This window comes from Helianthus annuus, chromosome 16 (assembly GCF_002127325.2).
Source record: "Helianthus annuus cultivar XRQ/B chromosome 16, HanXRQr2.0-SUNRISE, whole genome shotgun sequence".
NCBI classification, from domain to species: domain Eukaryota; kingdom Viridiplantae; phylum Streptophyta; class Magnoliopsida; order Asterales; family Asteraceae; genus Helianthus; species Helianthus annuus.
Genome location: NC_035448.2, coordinates 105037397 through 105043869, shown reverse-complemented (window position 1 = coordinate 105043869; position 6473 = coordinate 105037397). Strand labels below are relative to the sequence as shown.

At 21.7% G+C, this 6473-nt stretch overlaps 2 long non-coding RNA genes across 2 annotated transcripts; both read right to left on the bottom strand.

Moving 5' to 3' along the window:
* Positions 1-540: 540 nt before the first annotated feature.
* On the bottom strand, positions 541-3418 carry LOC110917000. The gene is made up of 5 exons (XR_002580200.2): positions 3338-3418; positions 2337-2357; positions 2078-2163; positions 1008-1287; positions 541-720 (listed from the first exon to the last, which is right to left on the bottom strand). It is a non-coding gene; the product is annotated as an uncharacterized LOC110917000 (long non-coding RNA).
* A 772-nt stretch (positions 3419-4190) lies between these two features.
* On the bottom strand, positions 4191-5956 carry LOC118488365. Its single transcript, XR_004884397.1, has 3 exons — positions 5857-5956; positions 4596-4875; positions 4191-4309 (listed from the first exon to the last, which is right to left on the bottom strand). It is a non-coding gene; the product is annotated as an uncharacterized LOC118488365 (long non-coding RNA).
* Positions 5957-6473: the final 517 nt, after the last annotated feature.

Below are 6473 nucleotides of genomic sequence, written 5' to 3'. Positions count from 1 at the left end.
CATACCTTCAAGATTTATGGTCAGATCTACAAAATCATAAAAAAAAAAGAAGTTAATAGAGTTAAAAAAAAAATTAAACATGTTCAATCGCTTAGATTAAAGATGAATACTACATAAACAACAAATGATCATTAAATAATTAATTAAAAGTGTAATACCATATAACAAAACAAATATTATATATATTTTGATAAAAAATAAATTATCTACATCAAAATTATTTGTCATTCTATTGTAGTTTCCATTTTAATTAAATACGATTGTCAATTAATAAAGAAACAAATTTATCTAAAATAACTTTGATATGTTATTGCATTATAAATGGAAATATTACTTTACAAAACTTTGGAAATTACGAATAGACAAAATCGAACAAATAATTTAACATAAATAAATTATCATTGTTTTGTTAATTATTATAAATATTTATAAGTTTCCTAAAATTAATAATAAGTTAATAAAAATATAAGATATACATCTAGAAATAAGTCAACATACAAATTCAGACATCAACTTATTTGGTAATTTGACTGTTATGTTTTATCGTGTGTAAGATATATTCAATTGTTGTATTTTTTAATAAAAATATATAAAACTAACATTCGTATTGAAAAAAATACATAAGTAACTATCATAATTCGAACAAAATATCGAATCAGAAATACTCACATCAGAAAAAACTATGGAGGACAGACTCGGTTCAGAAATAAATATCTATAACTACAAAGTAAGTAAGCAATTTTTTTAAAAAATAAAACCATAACCTATTTATAGAAACAATGTCTAATTAAAGAAACAGACTTATAATTCAAATTTCAAAAATTAACCTTAAAAACAGTAGTCTATTTATAGGAAAAAATAAATTTTAAAAAGAAATTAAATGTTTCTTTAAAGCTAAATTGAACAAATGATAACTGAAAAATCAAAGAATATGAACTTCAAAACATTGATAATTTAATAAGAATAAAACACACTATATATATCAAAAAAAAATATGATAAACTAACCTCTGTTGCTTGACGAATGGTGGGATTCAGATTGTTATAACAAATGTAAGGAATCACATGAAAAATACAACAACCAAAATCATTAACTGCGATAAATGTGGAATTGATGATTAAGAAAAACCCGGAAACTTGATTTTATACATAACAAAAATCAACAAAAACCATCTGATGTAGATTTTGGTTTAAGAAAAAAATAAACATGTTCAATCTCTTAGATTAAAGATGTATACTACATAAACAACAGAGTAAAACAACATACCTTCAAGATTTATGGTCGGATCTACAAAATCAGAAAAAAAGAAGTTAATAGAGTTAAAAAAAATTAAACATGTTCAATCGCTTAGATTAAAGATGAATACTACATAAACAACAAATGATCGTTAAATAATTAATTAAAAGAGTAATACCATATAACAAAACAAATATTATATATATTTTGATAAAAAAAATAAATTATCTACATCAAAATTATTTGTCATTCTATTGTAGTTTCCATTTTACTTAAATATGATTGTCAATTAATAAAGAAACAAATTTATCTAAAATAACTTTGATATGTTACTGCATTATAAATGGAAATATTACTTTACAAAACTTTGGAAATTACGAATAGACAAAATCGAACAAATAATTTAACATAAATAAATTATCATTGTTTTGTTAATTATTATAAATATTTATAAGTTTCCTAAAATTAATAATAAGTTAATAAAAATATAAGATATACATCTAGAAATAAGTCAACATACAAATTCAGACATCAACTTATTTGGTAATTTGACTGTTATGTTTTATCGTGTGTAAGATATATTCAATTGTTGTATTTTTTTAATAAAAATATATAAAACTAACATTCGTATTGAAAAAAATACATAAGTAACTATCATAATTCGAACAAAATATCGAATCAGAAATACTCACATCAGAAAAAATTATGGAGGACAGACTCGGTTCAGAAATAAATATCTATAACTGCAAAGGAAGTAAGCAATTTTTTTAAAAAAAATATAACCGTAACCTATTTATAGAAAAACACACTATATATATAAAAAAATATATGATAAACTAACCTCTGTTGCTTGACGAATGGTGGGATTCAGATTGTTATAACAGATGTAAGGAATCACATGAAAAATACAACAACCAAAATCCTTAACTGCGATAAATGTGGAATAGATGATTAAGGAAAATCCGAAAACTTGATTTTATACATAACAAAAATCAACAAAAACCATCTGATGTAGATTTTGGTTTAAGAAAAAAATAAACATGTTCAATCTCTTAGATTAAAGATGTATACTACATAAACAACAGAGTAAAACAACATACCTTCAAGATTTATGGTCGGATCTACAAAATCAGAAAAAAAAAGAAGTTAATAGAGTTAAAAAAAAATTAAACATGTTCAATCGCTTAGATTAAAGATGAATACTACATAAACAACAAATGATCATTAAATAATTAATTAAAAGTGTAATACCATATAACAAAACAAATATTATATATATTTTGATAAAAAAATAAATTATCTACATCAAAATTATTTGTCATTCTATTGTAGTTTCCATTTTAATTAAATACGATTGTCAATTAATAAAGAAACAAATTTATCTAAAATAACTTTGATATGTTATTGCATTATAAATGGAAATATTACTTTACAAAACTTTGGAAATTACGAATAGACAAAATCGAACAAATAATTTAATATAAATAAATTATCATTGTTTTGTTAATTATTATAAATATTTATAAGTTTCCTAAAATTAATAATAAGTTAATAAAAATATAAGATATACATCTAGAAATAAGTCAACATACAAATTCAGACATCAACTTATTTGGTAATTTGACTGTTATGTTTTATCGTGTGTAAGATATATTCAATTGCTATATTTTTTAATAAAAATATATAAAACTAACATTCGTATTGAAAAAAATACATAAGTAACTATCATAATTCGAACAAAATATCGAATCAGAAATACTCACATCAGAAAAAACTATGGAGGACAGACTCGGTTCAGAAATAAATATCTATAACTACAAAGGAAGTAAGCAATTTTTTTAAAAAATATAACCATAACCTATTTATAGAAACAATGTCTAATTAAAGAAACAGACTTATAATTCAAATTTCAAAAATTAACCTTAAAAACAGTAGTCTATTTATAGGAAAAAATAAATTTTAAAAAGAAATTAAATGTTTCTTTAAAGCTAAATTGAACAAATGATAACTGAAAAATCAAAGAATATGAACTTCAAAACATTGATAATTTAATAAAAATAAAACACACTATATATATCAAAAAAAAATATGATAAACTAACCTCTGTTGCTTGACGAATGGTGGGATTCAGATTGTTATAACAAATGTAAGGAATCACATGAAAAATACAACAACCAAAATCTTTAACTGCGATAAATGTGGAATTGATGATTAAGAAAAACCCGGAAACTTGATTTTATACATAACAAAAATCAACAAAAACCATCTGATGTAGATTTTGGTTTAAGAAAAAAATAAACATGTTCAATCTCTTAGATTAAAGATGTATACTACATAAACAACAGAGTAAAACAACATACCTTCAAGATTTATGGTCGGATCTACAAAATCAGAAAAAAAAAGAAGTTAATAGAGTTAAAAAAAATTAAACATGTTCAATCGCTTAGATTAAAGATGAATACTACATAAACAACAAATGATCATTAAATAATTAATTAAAAGTGTAATACCATATAACAAAACAAATATTATATATATTTGAATAAAAAAAATAAATTATCTACATCAAAATTATTTGTCATTCTATTGTAGTTTCCATTTTAATTAAATACGATTGTCAATTAATAAAGAAACAAATTTATCTAAAATAACTTTGATATGTTATTGCATTATAAATGGAAATATTACTTTACAAAACTTTGGAAATTACGAATAGACAAAATCGAACAAATAATTTAACATAAATAAATTATCATTGTTTTGTTAATTATTATAAATATTTATAAGTTTCCTAAAATTAATAATAAGTTAATAAAAATATAAGATATACATCTTGAAATAAGTCAACATACAAATTCAGACATCAACTTATTTGGTAATTTGACTGTTATGTTTTATCGTGTGTAAGATATATTCAATTGTTGTATTTTTAATAAAAATATATAAAACTAACATTCGTATTGAAAAAAATACATAAGTAACTATCATAATTCGAACAAAATATCGAATCAGAAATACTCACATCAGAAAAAACTATGGAGGACAGACTCGGTTCAGAAATAAATATCTATAACTACAAAGGAAGTAAGCAATTTTTTTAAAAAATATAACCATAACCTATTTATAGAAACAATGTCTAATTAAAGAAACAGACTTATAATTCAAATTTCAAAAATTAACCTTAAAAACAGTAGTCTATTTATAGGAAAAAATAAATTTTAAAAAGAAATTAAATGTTTCTTTAAAGCTAAATTGAACAAATGATAACTGAAAAATCAAAGAATATGAACTTCAAAACATTGATAATTTAATAAGAATAAAACACACTATATATATCAAAAAAAATATGATAAACTAACCTCTGTTGCTTGACGAATGGTGGGATTCAGATTGTTATAACAAATGTAAGGAATCACATGAAAAATACAACAACCAAAATCATTAACTGCGGTAAATGTGGTATTGATGATTAAGAAAAACCCGGAAACTTGATTTTATACATAACAAAAATCAACAAAAACCATCTGATGTAGATTTTGGTTTAAGAAAAAAATAAACATGTTCAATCTCTTAGATTAAAGATGTATACTACATAAACAACAGAGTAAAACAACATACCTTCAAGATTTATGGTCGGATCTACAAAATCAGAAAAAAAAAGAAGTTAATAGAGTTAAAAAAAATTAAACATGTTCAATCGCTTAGATTAAAGATGAATACTACATAAACGACAAATGATCGTTAAATAATTAATTAAAAGTGTAATACCATATAACAAAACAAATATTATATATATTTTGATAAAAAAATAAATTATCTACATCAAAATTATTTGTCATTCTATTGTAGTTTCCGTTTTACTTAAATATGATTGTCAATTAATAAAGAAACAAATTTATCTAGAATAACTTTGATATGTTACTGCATTATAAATGGAAATATTACTTTACAAAACTTTGGAAATTACGAATAGACAAAATCGAACAAATAATTTAACATAAATAAATTATCATTGTTTTGTTAATTATTATAAATATTTATAAGTTTCCTAAAATTAATAATAAGTTAATAAAAATATAAGATATACATCTAGAAATAAGTCAACATACAAATTCAGACATCAACTTATTTGGTAATTTGACTGTTATGTTTTATCGTGTGTAAGATATATTCAATTGTTGTATTTTTTTAATAAAAAATATATAAAACTAACATTCGTATTGAAAAAAATACATAAGTAACTATCATAATTCGAACAAAATATCGAATCAGAAATACTCACATCAGAAAAAATATGGAGGACAGACTCGGTTCAGAAATAAATATCTATAACTGCAAAGGAAGTGAGCATTTTTTTTTTTAAAAATATAACCGTAACCTATTTATAGAAACAATGTCTAATTAAAGAAACAGACTTATAATTCAAATTTCAAAAATTAACCTTAAACAGTAGTCTATTTATAGGAAAAAAATAAATTTTAAAAAGAAATTAAATGTTTCTTTAAAGCTAAATTGAACAAATGATAACTGAAAAATCAAAGAATATGAACTTTAAAACATTGATAATTTAATAAGAATAAAACACACTATATATATAAAAAAAATATATGATAAACTAACCTCTGTTGCTTGACGAATGGTGGGATTCAGATTGTTATAACAGATGTAAGGAATCACATGAAAAATACAACAACCAAAATCATTAACTGCGATAAATGTGGAATAGATGATTAAGAAAACCCGGAAACTTGATTTTATACATAACAAAAATCAACAAAAACCATCTGATGTAGATTTTGGTTTAAGAAAAAAATAAACATGTTCAATCTCTTAGATTAAAGATGTATACTACATAAACAACAGAGTAAAACAACATACCTTCAAGATTTATGGTCGGATCTACAAAATCAGAAAAAAAAAAAAAGAAGTTAATAGAGTTAAAAAAAAATTAAACATGTTCAATTGCTTAGATTAAAGATGAATACTACATAAACAACAAATGATCATTAAATAATTAATTAAAAGTGTAATACCATATAACAAAACAAATATTATATATATTTTGATAAAAAAATAAATTATCTACATCAAAATTATTTGTCATTCTATTGTAGTTTCCATTTTAATTAAATACGATTGTCAATTAATAAAGAAACAAATTTATCTAAAATAACTTTGATATGTTATTGCATTATAAATGGAAATATTACTTTACAAAACTTTGGAAATTACGAATA